This window comes from Sorex fumeus, unplaced genomic scaffold (assembly GCF_029834395.1).
Source record: "Sorex fumeus unplaced genomic scaffold, SorFum_2.1 ptg000034l, whole genome shotgun sequence".
Taxonomy (NCBI): domain Eukaryota; kingdom Metazoa; phylum Chordata; class Mammalia; order Eulipotyphla; family Soricidae; genus Sorex; species Sorex fumeus.
Genome location: NW_026606091.1, coordinates 28,059,333 through 28,074,800, shown reverse-complemented (window position 1 = coordinate 28,074,800; position 15,468 = coordinate 28,059,333). Strand labels below are relative to the sequence as shown.

Here is a 15,468-nt window from a genome sequence, read left to right as displayed (position 1 = left end):
GGCCTCTTTTATCTTTTTCAAAATAAAAATTTTAACTTTCCGTTGATTTTTCTACACTGCATCCCGAAAGGAATACCAGTTTACAATGGTGCGTGTGAAATTCCCAAATGCTCCAGTGAGTCCCACTGCAATCAGAACCACCCCTCTAACTCTCCCCCGCTCTCTTTTTGCTATACTTGGACATTTTTGGAGGGACATACCCAGTGTTGCTCAGGCCTCACTCCTGGCTCTGTACTCAGGGACGACTCCTGGTGGGGTTTCAGGGATCATATGGGGTGCCCGGGTTCACATCTGAATTGGCTGGTCCACAAGGCAAATGCCCTTCTCTCTGGATCACCCCTCCAATCCTGCAAGATAGTTTTCTTGAAAAAAACTTACTCAGTAAGATGTGAAGGGAGGACGTGTTCAAAAGAGCATGTGGGCTGAAAGAGTTGACCACTCCCCCTAACTTTTAAAGGCCAGTAACTGCCTGTACCTGTCAATCATAAACTGCCAGTCAGGAAGGTCCCTTGGGCCTGTCCCTCACCCCCATCTCTGTACCCCGAGAGGCCTCTGCAGGTCCCCTGCAGCATTTTCCCACTTCCATATCTAATGCAAATGAAATTTGTTTGCCATTTATAAATGCCCATACAGAGTGTCCCCTTAAAGTCAATGAAATAATCATTTTTACAAAAGAGATTAAGTAATGACATGTAGAATGGTGCTCAAAGCAGGACAGATTTGAACCACTGATCTACTCATCATGCACTGTCTCCAAACTCAAGTCCAACATCACATTTCCACAATTCTATAAAGATCCCAGTGCCTCAGCTGAGCTCTGGATTTCACCTCAGAAAATGTACTACACATCTAATTCTATAAATCCAAATATAAGCCATTCTCCTATTAAATTCTATTTTCATTGAATCGATGTGAGATAGACCATTACAAACCTGTTCATGATTAGGCTTCAGTCATCATTGTTCACCCATCCCTCCACCAGTGTACATTTCCCACCTCCAAAGTTTCCAGTTTCCCTCCCATCACCCGCCCACCCACCTCTCCACCCAGGCCAGCCTTTTTAAAAAAATTTTTATTAGTGAAACACCATAAGGTACAGTTATAGACTTACAAATTTTTATGTTTGGATTTCAGTTATACAGTGATCGAGACCCATCCCTCCACCAGTGTCCATTCTCCACCACCACGGATCCCAGTATCCCTCCCACCCCCCATTCCCTCCATCCCACTCTGGCTCTGTGGCAGGGCATTCCCTTTTGTTCTCTCTCTCCTTTTGGGTGCTGTGGTTTGCAAAAGAGGCATTGAGTGGCATTCATGTTTGGTCTATAGTCTACTTTCAGCATGCTTCTCCCATCCAGGCAGGACCCTCCCAACACCCTTTACTTGGTGCTCCCTTCCCTATCTGAGCTGCCTTTTCCTCCAGCATGTGTAGCTGACCTCCAAGCCATGGAGCAAACCTCCTGGTACTTATCGAGACTATTCTTGGGTGTTAGTCTCCTATTTTGTTACTTTATATTCTACAGATGAATGCAGTCTTTCTATGTCTGTCCCTCTCTTTCTGACTCATTTCACTTAGCATGGTACTTTCCATGTAGTACCTCTTGTATGTAAATTTCATGAATTCATCCTTTCTAACAGCTGCTTAGTATTCCATTGTGTAGATGTACCAAAGTTTCTTTAACTGTTGCCTACTGACCAAGTAAAAGAATGCTTGATTTTTCATTCCCCCTTTGTCCTGCTCAAAGCTGGGCAACTTCCCAGGTTTCCAGGCTTTCAGGGATTCCCCACAAAAACCCAAGCAAGGCTGCTACCAATGCGGACAGCCAGGCCATTTCAAAAAGGAATGTCCCAACAACCCCTTGCGGAAGAAGGGGGGATCACCTGGGCTATGTCCCAGATGCAGGAGAGGCAATCACTGGGCAGCCGAGTGTCGCTCCCCACCGGATAACTTAGGCAATCCACTGCCTCAGGGAAACGGCGGGAGGGGCCTGCCTCGGGCCCTGCAAGCCTTCAGGCAGTAGGCCTATCAGACAACGGGTCAAAGTATCAGCCCGCTCCAGATAGCTTCCCTCCCTCTCTCAGGGGCTCCTCAATTCCCAGCTCAGGTCTAGACCTTTATGCCTCTGTCCCGGCGGTATTAACACCACCTATGGGAATTGAAAGTTTGGAGACGGGGGTCTATGGCCCCCTACCACCCGGAACCACTGGCCTCATTCTAGGGTCAGAAAAGGCTCTCCTGCAAGGATTGCAGATATACCCAGGATCTATCACAGAGAGCTACATAGGACAAATTCATGTCTTGGCAGATTCCCCCCGTGGCATTGTGACAATAGAAAAGGGACAGCTGATTGCACACCTGCTCCTCCTCCCGACGTGGCAAGGCCCCACCTCGACGTTCTCGGTCCAGGGTCAGACAAACGGAGACTGCTCAGATAATCCAGCCCAAATATTTTGGATTGCCCATATGGCTTCCCGACCACGCTATGCGCTAAGAATCAACTCAAAGGAATTCTCTGGGCTATTAGATACTGGGGCGGATGTCTCAGTGATATCCAGTAAATATTGGCCTGCCAACTGGCCTGCCACAATGGCTACAGCCGTTTTGCAAGGACTTGGCCAATTCCGACCCAGCCGTAGCACCCAAGTATTGACCCGGGAGGACGCCGAGGGCCATAAGGGCCAGTTCTAGCCTTATATTGTCCCAGACCTCCCCACCAATCTTTGGGGACGAGATATACTCTCAGCTATTGGCGCGGTTCTGGTTACATCACCCAGTCACTCGCAGACATCGCCAGTCTCCTTTAAGACCTTAGCCCATATCACTAGTGACTGCCCATCCTCCAGGCAGGAAAATCCCGTGACTTTAATGCCCATTGAGGAACTGGAAGAAACTAGCCCTTTTTAATCGGGGCCACTGTAGAGCGGCCTCCCACCCCAATTACCTGGAAATCAGATGATCCAGTCTGGGTGGAGCAGTGGCCCCTACCTAAAGAGAAATTACAGGCCGCACATGCCCTAGTGTCTGAGCAATTAGAAAAGGGGCACATTACCCCATCCACATCTCCCTAGAATACCCCAATCTTTGTTATAAGGAAAAGGACAGGCGGGTGGAGATTATTGCAAGATCTCAGAGCAGTCAATGCCACCATGCATCCAATGGGGGCCCTGCAGCCAGGGCTCCCCCATCCCTCCGCTATACCAAAGTCCTGGCAATTGTTAGTGATAGATCTTAAAGATTGTTTTTTCAATATTCCATTAGCTCCTAAAGATTGTCAAAGATTTGCCTTCTCTCTACCTTCCCCCAATTTTCAGGAGACCTATCAGCGCTACCAATGGGTAGTCCTTCCCCAGGGCATGACTAATAGTCCCACTATGTGTCAGATATATGTTGCAGCGGTTTTAGCGCCAGTCTGGGATCGTTTCCCCAATGCACTTTTGATTCATTATATGGATGACATCTTAGCCGCCTGCCCCACCAAAGACCTTTTACTTCAACTCTATGATCATGTCCGGGTCGCCCTGGAATCAGCAGGCCTTGTAATCTCCCCGGACAAGGTACAGCTCTCCCACCCATACAGATATTTAGGATACACCATAAACAAGGTGGGAATAGTGCCTCAAAAAATACAGTTTGCCACCTCTCATTTAAAGACTCTACACCAGTGGCAACAGTTTTTGGGAGAACTCCAATGGCTCCGACCATCCTTCTCCCTGCCCACGGGAGAGCTCAAACCTCTTTTTGAACTATTGAAGGGGGATTCTGAACCCTCCTCACCTTGTCAATTGACCCCAGAGGCACAATTGGCTCTTAGAAAAGCAGAGCATGCCTTAGAAGAAATGCAAATACACCATATTGATTACAATCTACCACTACAATTTATAGTGCTTGCTTCAGAGTTTGCCCCAGCTGGAGTTTTCTGGCAGATTGGTCCATTATATTGGGTCCACCTCTCAGCTTCCCCCACCCGAACGGTGATTCCCTATCCCACCTTAGTTTCTCAATTACTCTGGAAGGCCAGAACCATAGGGTGTGCACTCTTTGCTAAGGATATGGACATATTGGTCGTTCCCTATTCCAAAGACATTATTAATAATCTGATGCAATATGATGATTCCTGGTGCCTTTTTGTCTGCTCCTTTAAAGGTCAAATTACACAGGCATATCCCAGACATAAACTCCTGCAAAGCTTCAGGATTTGCCCTATTATCTTCCCTCGAATCATAAAGACCATCCCCCTTCCAGGTGCACGGACCCTCTTTACTGATGGCTCTAAGAGCAGTCGAGCCGTAGTGGTTGATGGGCAGGATGTTCAAGCCATACAGCTTGCTGAGACCTCGGCGCAATTTGCAGAAGTAACTGCTGTATTATTGGCCTTGCAGACATTCCATAATGAGCCCCTCAATATTTACACTGATAGTGTGTATGTTGCTAATATCTTCCCCTGATTAGAAACAGCACCCCACATAGGTGAGGGCTTGAAAATTTTATCTCAATTACAAACATTGCAACTGTTGATTTGGGCCAGAAAGGACCCCCTCTTTGTGGGTCATATTAGAGGACACTCTGGCCTCCCGGGACCCCTTGCAGAAGGCAATGAACGAGCAGATAAAGCTACCCGCTTAATAATGACATCCCTAGAATATGATAAGGCCATGCAGCTACATAAAAAATTCCACCTTAATGCCCAGTCTCTTCGTTTTCATACGGGTTGTTCCAAAGCTGAGGCTCTCTCCATAAGCACTGTCTGTCCCGCTTGCGCTCCTTATATACATTCCCCATCCCTGGGAGTCAATCCTAGAGGACTGAGAGCAAATGATATTTGGCAAATGGATGTGACCCACACTAACTCATTGGGTAACCGGCATTATCTCCATGTCTCGATAGACACACACTCGGGCATGATTTTTGCCTCACTGCATGCCGGGGAAAAAACGAAACATGTTATAGATCACCTTACTGCTGCTTTCTCATATATGGGAAATCCCAGGCAAATTAAAACTGACAATGGACCGGCCTATACAAGCCGCGCTTTTCATTCCTTTTGTGAAACCTGGGATATTACACATACAACAGGCATTCCCTATAACCCCCAAGGACAGGCTATCATAGAGCGAGCGCACTGACATCTCAAAACTTACATTTCTAAAACAAAAGAGGGTGAGATCTACCAAGGCTGTCAAGGGCCACAAGCGCTCCTATCCGCAACCTTATTCATTTTAAATTTTTTGCTCCTCGATGATTCAGGCCGCAATGCAGCCCAACGTCACTTTGCTACTCCGGCTCCCCTTAAAGCAATGGTGAAAAGGAAGGATCTGTCCTCAGGAACCTGGCAACCACCGGCAGCAATCCTTGCCAGAGTCAGAGGCGCAGTCTGTGTATATCCAACTAATACAGAAAAACCCATTTGGGTGCCGGAACGCCTGGTCAGGCCAATACATGAGCCCCCCGATCATTTGTCCCCCACAGCTGGGAAAAATAATGAAACTCACCTCCAGGGTACTTAGCCCTGAGACGAATTTCCTTCTCTTTTTTTCCACAGGAACAAAATGACCACAACGACGCTTGTCACCTGGACCCTCGCTATATTATTAATGAAGGACCCTACCGAAACTCATGCCAATCGACACCAACCATTCAAGCAGACCTGGGTCATAAGGAGTGGAGAGGACTATGAGGTTTGGAGTACCACAGGTGCCCCTCTTTTCTGAGCAATGCTCCATTCTGGTCAAGCCACACTGGGTACTGCCTGGTTTGGCAGCACCCCTTAATCAGTGCTTCCATGACTTATATTTTTCCCTGGAAGACGCCTACCCCTTTCAGGATGGTTTTGAAAGGTCCGGGGCCAGAGCCTCTATGAGACGCAATGGCTTTTTCACCTGCCCCGGGTTCCGGACAGGCCAATGGAGGAGAACTTGCGGTGGCCCTGAATCTTACTATTGTGCCAGCTGGTCTTGCGTAGATTCTAACGATGGCTATTGGAAATGGTCGGTTGACCACGACCTGGTTAATATTTCTTATGCTGTGCCACTGAGATATGGCTCATATTCTGTACATTACCACCCCCAAATGCTTCTGGTCAAAATCTCCTTCACTGATAAGGGAAGGTCGGAGACCTGATGGGTCAACCGCCTGAATTGGGGACTTATGTGGTATAGCAGGCCATGGCATTGGGTTATCCTGCAGATCCTCTTAAAAATCGAACCCGTGCAGCAGGTTCCTCTAGGCCCTAACCAGGCACTTGAGGCTCCAAAACCCCCTCTTAAGCTCACCATTACTACCATGGCTGGCCCTAAGACGACACCACCTCCTGTTACAGCCGGCCTATCCATCCCAAAACCCAGTTTTGGCCCAATCATTAACCCCCTCAGGAGTCTTATCGAAGCCACATATCAGACTCTGAATGCTACTGCCCCAAACCTGACTGAAGCCCCACGCCACCGTTTTATGAGGCTATGGGTATTAACGCCTCATACAATGTTAATTACAGAGCCCCAGGAGAGTGGAAGGCCCACCCCCAGGGACTAACCATGACCCAAATTAGCGGTCAAGGGACATGTGTAGGTACAGTCCCTCAAAACAAGAAGGAGTTGTGTGCACAGAATGCGGAGTCCCAGGGATGGAGTAACTCCGCCTGGATCTCACCAAAAATGGGAGCTTGGTGGGCCTGTTCATGTTCAGGATTAACTCCCCACTTGGCAGGCTCAGTATTTAATGCCTCCCAAGAATTTTGTCTTATGGTTATTGTTGTCCCAAAAATTATATACCACCCTGCTGAGGTACTCCTTGACAATTGGTCCAATTCCCCTGATGTCCTGCGTAGGAACCGCAGGGAACCCATATCCGCACTAACCATCGCCACTCTGTGTGGCATAGGCCTGGCAGGTGCCGGCACTGGCATCGCTGCTCTGGTAACCCAACATTCTGGTCTATCTTCTCTAAGAGCAGCTATTGATGAGGACCTGGACCGAATAGAAAAATCTATTAGCCATCTTGAAAACTCCTTGACCTCCCTGTCGGAAGTAGTCTTGCAAAATAGGAGGGGGCTCGACTTGCTCTTCCTTAAAAATGGAGGGCTGTGTGCAGTGCTGGGAGAAGAGTGCTGCTTTTACGCCGACCACACGGGGGTAGTCGAGATTCCATGGCTAAGCTGTGTGAAGACCTGGAATGGCGTAAGAAGGAGAGAGAGGCTCAGGAAGGGTGGTTTAAGTCATGGTTTAATCAATCCCCCTGGTTCACCACCCTGATATCTACTATAGCAGGCCCTCTGATCATACTATTACTGATGCTTACATTCGGGCCCTGCATCCTGAGTCGACTTGTCTCATTTGTCAGAGACCAGATTGGCAGGGTTGATCGGCAAATCACTCAAATTCACTTTATGCAACTGAGAGAAACTAGCAAAGAGCAGCCCTATTCAGAAAGGTATTTCTAATGGGCCTGGGAAGCCTCTTCCTTTATCTGTTGCAGTGACTTAATCCCGTGGCCGGTACCGGAAAATGCGGGAGGAGGAGTGCAGACCGGACCTGTACAGAACCCCTCCGATCACTGAACGAAGAGATCCCCATCACCCCTCTACCCTACCTCTGCCCCTCTTTTCTGAGCCATGCTCCATTCTGGTCAAGCCACACTGGGTCCTGCCTGGTTTGGCAGAAATGTCATCAATCCTCCCCTGTGCCTCCTCGTGGTTAAGGAAGTATTCCCTTGCCCAGGATACCCAATGACGGGCAACTTCTGTCACCGCCGCGCACACCTAAGACAGGGGCTAAAGCATTCTCCCCAATGACGGGTACCACGGCGGGGCGACGGACGACCTAAGACAGGGGTCCTGGCGTGCCATAATTGGAAAAAGGGGGTGAGATGTTGCCTACTGACCAAGTAAAAGAATGCTTGATTTTTCATTCCCCCTTTGTCCTGCTCAAAGCTGGGCAACTTCCCAGTATAGGAGGTTTCAGTTTGGGGGACACCTGCCTGCCAGGACACTCCTACAGAAGATGAAGGTCCGAGGCCACCTGGGAACACTAAGCTGGCCTGGTTTCTCATCTTCACAATGGCCAGGCCTGGGTAACCTTGCCATGACATGACAGGTAAAATACTCATAGTATTATATGTGTGTCTCCTGGGTGGCTCACCACAGTTTTGGAAGAACAGAGTGGGGGTCTGGTGTTCTTTGGGAGGTCAGGAACTGTGCTCAAGGGCCGCTACATTTTCTAAGCTGCCGGAGGTCAGAGCTGGCACATGTCCAGCACTCCCCTTACACGGCCACCTTTATACCCTAAGAGAAGTCTTCCACCTGCCCCGTGACTTTCAGGAAGTACAAGATGACATGTATTTCCTAGCCCCTGGGGAAGTAACTTGTGACCCTGGGGGCTCAGGCACCAAATTTCCAACTGTTGGCTAGTGTTGGGTGAGGACTAGAAGGAAGAAGCCCTCCACGTGCTCCCTCCCCTGCCCCAGGAACAGACCCTTTTGCAAGGTCCCTGAATCCCATGGCTCTCACAGCGGCAGGTGTCATGCCCTAGACTCACCACACTCAGGAAGACACAGGGGTCCCAGAGAGTGTTGGCAGAAGAGGGGACCTGCTTGGTATCCCACTGAGCAGTCAGCCTTGCCCTGGCCATGTCCCAGGAGCTGCCTGTCAGCGCAGTGCGGAGTGTGAGGATCCCATGCGGGCCTCCTCGGGTCTCTGCTGTTTCCTAGCCTGTGACTATTTCTCTCTTGCATCTACAATGTGGGGTCCCCGCCAAAATGACTCTGGAATCTTTATGTGGGGTTGAGGGCATTGATTGGTCTAGGATGTTGACTCCCAAGTTCCAGGTAAAGCCCATATGTTTCCTTTGGTATTTGGCATGTGGTTCAGTGAGGATGTTGGGAATTTTCTACTGTGAAACTATGTAGACAGAAGGGCATCATTTCCCAGACCAGACTACCAGTGAAATGTTAGTTTTTCTCTCCTTGATGACCTTGGTATTCTCTTGGGCTCCTGGCAAAGAGACCCCGACACGGACACTGCTTGATGCTTGATGCAGTCACAGGTGGGTCTTGATCTCATCCTGGACATTCATCTTACTAAAGCTTCAGTTTCCCAGTGATTGTCCTTGATTCAAACATTCTCAAATGTGCTTCACGTGGAGGTCCTTGGATGGACCTCGGACAGGTGCCAGGTGACCCTGATTTGGACAAGGGAAGGCCTAAGGTCCCACATATGATATGGTCCAGAGTACAGCATGGGACAGTCTCTGGACAAAAGAATTGTCAAGGAACCCTTGGGTCTGGGATAGACAAAATAAAACTGGCCCCAGGTTTGGAGTCTGGGGAGTAGGAGCAGATGACATGGGCCAGGAAAAGCCAACAGATCTGACCTTTCATGCCTGACTTTACATTGAACTAAATTTGAAGTGGCAGATTAAAGGAATCTGTAATTCTCTTACTGAGCTTATGCAAGATGACAGGCAACATTGACGAGAAGCAAATTTCACCAATGCTATAAACGTTTAACTTAAAGAGGTGAGGAAACAGAAACATTTGCATCAGCAACTTCTAAAGGTGTCCAAGTGTAGAACCGTGGGTCTTCTGGCAGGGAGAGCTGGAGGCATGCTGGGTGTGAGCAGGGCAAGGAACGCTTGGGCACTGAGGGTCTGCCCCAACGGCACTGCTGCCAGCACCTAGACTAGCCCTGGTCTCCTTGGTCACAAATACTAACAGTAATAGAAATGGGGAGTAGTGCTGAGCCCCCAGGGTCGACTCTCTGGTGCACTGAGCTAACACCATGGATTCCCTGAGGCTGCCAAAGCAGATGCAAACTCTGCAGGTACCTGTAGAGACCAGACAGGGGAAGGAGACAGAGTCTGGGTGGGGAGGTGGGGTGCGGGGCAGGAATCCTGACAAAGGTCACCAGCAAGTGCAGACCAGGGTGCTAGTTTCATCTTGATTGACAGTTCACCCTTGATGAGCATGGAGTCATTGAGAATATACCCTGGATGGTAGGATCATGACGGGGGGGGGGGGGGGGGGCAGGGGGAGGATGTGCCTGCTAACTGTGCTCTGCTCCTTTGCCTGAGCAGCCGAGAGGTGAAAAAACATCACCCCATCCCCAGGGCTGATTCTGGTCTCCTCACTGCTCTGTGTGCCCCAGAGGCCAGATGGGGGCTGTGGTGATTGGGAACAGGAAATGGGTCTCTGACTCAACTGGCCACCCAGGTAGAAAAACACCTTACAGGTCCAGAATGCCATGGGCAGTAAGGGTCCAGAACCAAACTGACTCCCTGGCTGCAGTTGTCTCTTCAATCAATGGGCCCTGGGCCTGCTCAGTGCCCAGCAGGGAGGAAAAGGTGTTTTCTTCAATGAGGACAGAACGCTGCTCTACTCAAACCAGTCAGGAGGGGAGGGGGCTTTGAGCCAGTTGAAAGAATGAACTCCAGAAGGGCCAGGGAGCTGGAGGCTGGTCAGGCCCAGCCGTGGTCAGGTTTGGCCACTCCTGAGGGCCTCACAGTAGAATGGACATCTCTCAGAGTCAGGCCAGAAATGAGAAACAATCCCAGAGAGTCACTCATCCCTAAGCATCGCCAGGAGATTAACCTGCAGGTGCTAGTTTGTCAGGATCAGCCGCAGCGGGGTGAGCTAAGGGGGGCTCGCAAATGATTCTGTCTGCCAAGCCTAAGGGGAGGGAACCAAGGAGGCCACAAGAGGCAGAAGCGAAAAACTAGGCAGGACCTCTGAGAGACCCACTCTAGGACGTGGACAAGATGGATGGGTCAGGAATCACCAAATTTGACAAGAATCAATTGTGAGGTTTGCTCTGACAAAATGGTGACCAGAACCAAATGGCAACCGGCTGAGTGGACAGCAACATTCCTGGAGTCAGAGATCACCTTGTTCCAGGTGAGGAAGACAAGAGTTAATGCCCACTTGGTGACAGGAAGCCACCAGGCTTCATTCCAGGTTCCTTACCATTGACCCACGAAGAGATGACTAGGAAAAGACCAAGACAACTTAAAAGCCCCCTGAGTTTAACCCAGGGCGCGGGTGTAGCATTGCCTCACCTGAGGTTCAGAGAGTCCGCCCGGGAGTGCCCCAGTAAGCTATTCCTATTTCCTTAACTTTATTTATATGTCTCTGTCCTTCTGTCTGACCCGTATGGGGTTCCCAAATCTCTCACCGAGCAAGAGACTAAGGGAGAGCAGGTTACCCGAGCAGGGATGGAAGGGGCTCCAGGAACGCTCGAACACTGAGCGTAGAAACGGGAATCACCACTGTGGGAGCACCTGAGAGCACTAGGCACCACTGTATGTTAGATGAAAGTTGTTACGGCAGAATCGAGGTACCCTGTAAACAACCTACATAATTAGGCTGTGACCTGCTACTGCCCCTTTGGGGGATAGCTGGGTAGAGCCTGCACACATGGAATACACTAGGATGCTTCCAGCAAATTTTTGGGTGCCATCTGTCTTGGTGAGACTCTGTATGATCCTAAAAGGAAAAATTCCAAAGACAGTCATTCAATGGGAGAACAGCTCTCACCACCGGCAAGGGGTGAGAGGGCTCAAGCCGCTGATCCCCACAGTCTCCCAGCTCCCCAAACCTCTAGGAAAACCTGGACTTGGTGTTTCCAGAGCCCAGGGGCCCAGAGGCAGGACACAGAGAACTAAGCCCAGAGCCCCAGTAGAAGCTTCGAGAGGGTGTGCAGGATATTTGTGAGGTGTGAAGATCCATGAGAGTGAACGGGCGGCCCCAGGCCCATGGTGCAGTTAGAGGGGAAGGGCTATGAACTGGGCACCGAGGGGTAAACCGGGACCTGCCTGTGCCTGCCCTGAACAGCCCTACCAGGCTGATCCCTGGTGCCTCCCCGATCCCTGGTTCCCATCCAAGTAGGAATGTGACAAGCAGGAAGGAGCATGGCTGACCAAATTCCTGGAAATTACTGGAACAGGATGGCTCTGCCTTCTGAGGCTTTGCCATCTGGTCTGATACATGAATCTGGACACACTTCTTGTCACCAGTAGAGTGTCACTCAGCCAAGGCTGTCCCAACAGGTCCAGGTGTGCAGGAGCAAAGAGGAGTCAGGGCCTGATGCTTTCTTACATGCAGTATGGCCGGACTGCTGACAGGTGACAGTGGGACAGAAGAATGAGCATTTAGAAGTGAAAAAAAGAAAAACAAATAACCTAAAAAATCAGCAGTAGGGCTCCAGAGGCATAGAGTTTGATCCTCTTAGTGCCTGAGAAAGGGCACCAGGCTCTAGGTGCCCTGACCCAGGGTAGGGCCATTGGCAGAGGTCTGGGCATACCTGTCTCTGAGGCAGGGGGCTCTGATCTCTCGCTGTGCCACAGAGGTAAACAAACTATCTACCTCCAGGTCCCCATTCAGGAGTGACACTGATGACTAACAAAGGGTCCCAGTGGCTAGCAATTTCCTAGATGGCACAGTCCCTGGGAATATGATGTGAAAACCCACATCTAACTTTTGCATCTCTAGATTAATCCCCTAGCCTTTCTGCTTATTAGATGGGACCCCATCCTCTGACTTGCAAGAAGCAGTGGACTAAATCTCTTGCTCAGAACCACCGAACAATTCAGGAGCAGTTTCCAACCTGAGTGGCATCCGGATAAAGACCATAAGAATGAAGCCCTGAATCCCTCTGGAAAGACTGGGTAGGGGCGGATGCGCTCCGGGAAGGATAGGGACAAGCACGAAACATGGTGAGACCCCACGATCTCTTAATTTTCATATTAAAAGGTAAAGGTAAAAGGTAAAGGCACTCCCGTTGATCGTTGATTTGCTCAAGCGGGCCCAGTAACCTCTCCATTGGAGACTTTGTTGTTACTGTGTCTGGCATATCGAATACGTCACGGGGAGCTTGCCAGGCTCTGCCTTGCGGGCAAGTCACTCTCGGTAGCTTGCCGGGCTCTCCCAGAGGGGTGGAGGAATCGAACTTGGGTCGGTCATGTTGGCCGCTTGTAAGGCGACCGCCCTACCACTGTGCTATCACTCCATCCCCCGGAGCTTCTCGGCATTTTGGCTAAGATCAAGTGTAGTATCTGTTCATATTAAAAATTGAAATTTATTTATTTGGATTTATTTTTTAATTGGGTTATTATTTTATGGTTTGAGTTTGCTCCTGCACATATGGATGTGCTGGAGGCTGTGTACCTTTTTTTTTAATCCAAGAATTTTCTTTTTATTATTTTTTATTAGTGAACCTCCATGAGGTACAATTGCAGACTTATAAATTTTTGTGCTTGGGTTTCAGTCACACAATGATCAAGTACCCATTCCTGTACCAGCACCCATCCTGCACAACCACGGGTCCCAGCATCCCTCCTACCCCCCCAACCCCCTTTCCCACCCTGCCTCTTTGGCAGTGCATTCCCCCTTGTTCTCTCTCTCCCCATTTGGGTGCTGTGGTTTGCAATAGAGGCACTGAGTGGTAGTCATGTTTGGTCTATAGTCTACTTTCAGCATGCATCTCCCACCCTGGGAGGATCCTCCCAGCACCCTTGATTTGGTGCCCTCTTCTCTACCTGAGCTTCCTTGGAGACTGTGTAACTTCTTTACTTGCAGAGTACGAGTCTCAATGTTGTTCTGTTTGGGTCATCTCGCCACTCCTAGTGCGCAGCATCCCTGCCATGGGGGCACGTCTGCAATTGCTTTGTGTAGCCGCAGAGCCTCATAGTCCCATAGCCCCATTCCTCAATGGGAAGGGGCAGAGGAGGGGAGAAGGGAGGGGGCAGGAAGGAGGAGGGGGAGAGGAGAAGGGCGGGAAGGAAGAGGGAAGAAAGACAAGGTTGGGGTAAATGAATATGATTTTGACAGGGTAGGTAAAAGACGGAATTACAGGTGAGTAAGAATTCTGTTGAACCATTTCTGACTCTTGGGGGGAACACATCACTTTCAGGCAGGTCACTTCGTGCCCTGGGATGGGTGTCTGCAGCCTCCTTACCTCACGGGCATCACAGTCTGTCTGATCTTCTGCCAACACAATTTGTCTTTGACGGGTTGTTGGCTCAGGTCTGTCTTGGATCTGGGTGTGATTTCCACCTCTAGGTGAGAGGGAGGATGGGGTGTGCATAGTGTGTCTTTAGGAAGGACACTGCCTTCTGGTTCTCACAGAACACTTGGGGTTCCAAGGTGGGTGTAGCCCATAGGATGGCGGGGATCAAACCCAGATCAGCCACGTGCAAAGCAACAACCTACCACTGTACTATCGCTCAAGCCCTTGAATTTCTTCTTGGAGGAAGTTTCTGTTCATTATTCCTCTCTGCATTTGTTTGATGGGGTTGGGAGATATTTTTTTTGTAAAGTTCTACCAATGTGCTATATAACTTGGATATTAGCCTTTTCTCAGCTAGGTATTGGGTAAATAATTTTTCCCATTCTGTGAGCTATCTTTGTAGCTTAGACGCCATTGCCTTTTATTTTTTTTTAAAAAAAGCATTAGATTGGTGTATCTTTGATTTTTCTGTTCTCTTTTCATGCTTGATGTTTTGCTGATTTTTTTCAAAATTTTTATTTTGTTTTTATAAAGTTGTTTACAATAATTTATTACATTTAATATTCAAACACCAATTCCACCAGAATCGTACCTTCCCACCACCATATTTTGAATGTTACCACTCCAAATCTTAGAGGTACTCTCCTGGGGTCATTAACATCGTACTCAGGGGCATGCAGATGACAGGCTCTAGACATGGTGAATCCCATGGAAAGGGCCACCCACAATCTAGAAGCAACTGCCAACTGCTGGCAGGACACACCTCGCCCAAGACACATACCCACACGGCCTGGGATGGATCCATTCATTGAAACAAGCTTGGAAATAGGACAGTGACTGTCAGAGAGTGACCCAGCATGCCTCCTTCCTCTCTCTTCTCCTCAAATCATCAGTGCCCAACCAGCCCCCAAAGAGTGTCTAGAACTGGTTGCTCTGATGTTTCCAGCCCCCATTAGCTTCAGGGCTGCCATATGGAGAAACGGGACTGTGTACTGGGGAGGGAGAGCTCTCACCTCAAGCCCTTGTTTGGATTTTGGAGCTATCATGACTGAGGTTGGAGTGTGGCCCAGTTTAAATTTCTGCTCCCAACATGCCTGGTGCCTAGAGGTAGGAGACATTTTTGTCCCACTGATCCCTGCGGTCTAGTGTTGGGGGACCTTTCTGTCCCCTTGATCCCTAGGATCTAGTGCTGAGGGAAAGTGGAAGAGCGCGAAGGAGGGAGGAAGGAGGAGGGTGGGAAGAACTGGATCAGGGCTAGATTAGTTGGAATTGAAGAACACAGGGTACATCATCAGGGTAGAAAAAGTGGATTAATGGTGAACAAGCTTGCCAGCTGAACTGAAGCGGACGAGCTGGATTCTGGTTATTTGGGGGCAGGTCATTACAGGATCCGGATCTGAGGTCTGCAGCCTCCTGTTCCTCACAGACAGGAACAGGAGGGTCCCTCTGGGTTCTTCACACAATCCATCATCCCGCTCCC

At 49.5% G+C, this 15,468-nt stretch overlaps 1 protein-coding gene and 1 pseudogene across 1 annotated transcript in view; one reads left to right on the top strand and one right to left on the bottom strand.

The window, feature by feature from the left end:
• LOC130026606 (polypeptide N-acetylgalactosaminyltransferase 12-like) overlaps positions 1–15,468 on the bottom strand; it is a 150,053-nt gene that overhangs the window by 7,023 nt on the left and 127,562 nt on the right. The window lies entirely within an intron of this gene.
• LOC130026671 (uncharacterized) lies at positions 12,997–13,077 on the top strand (annotated as a pseudogene).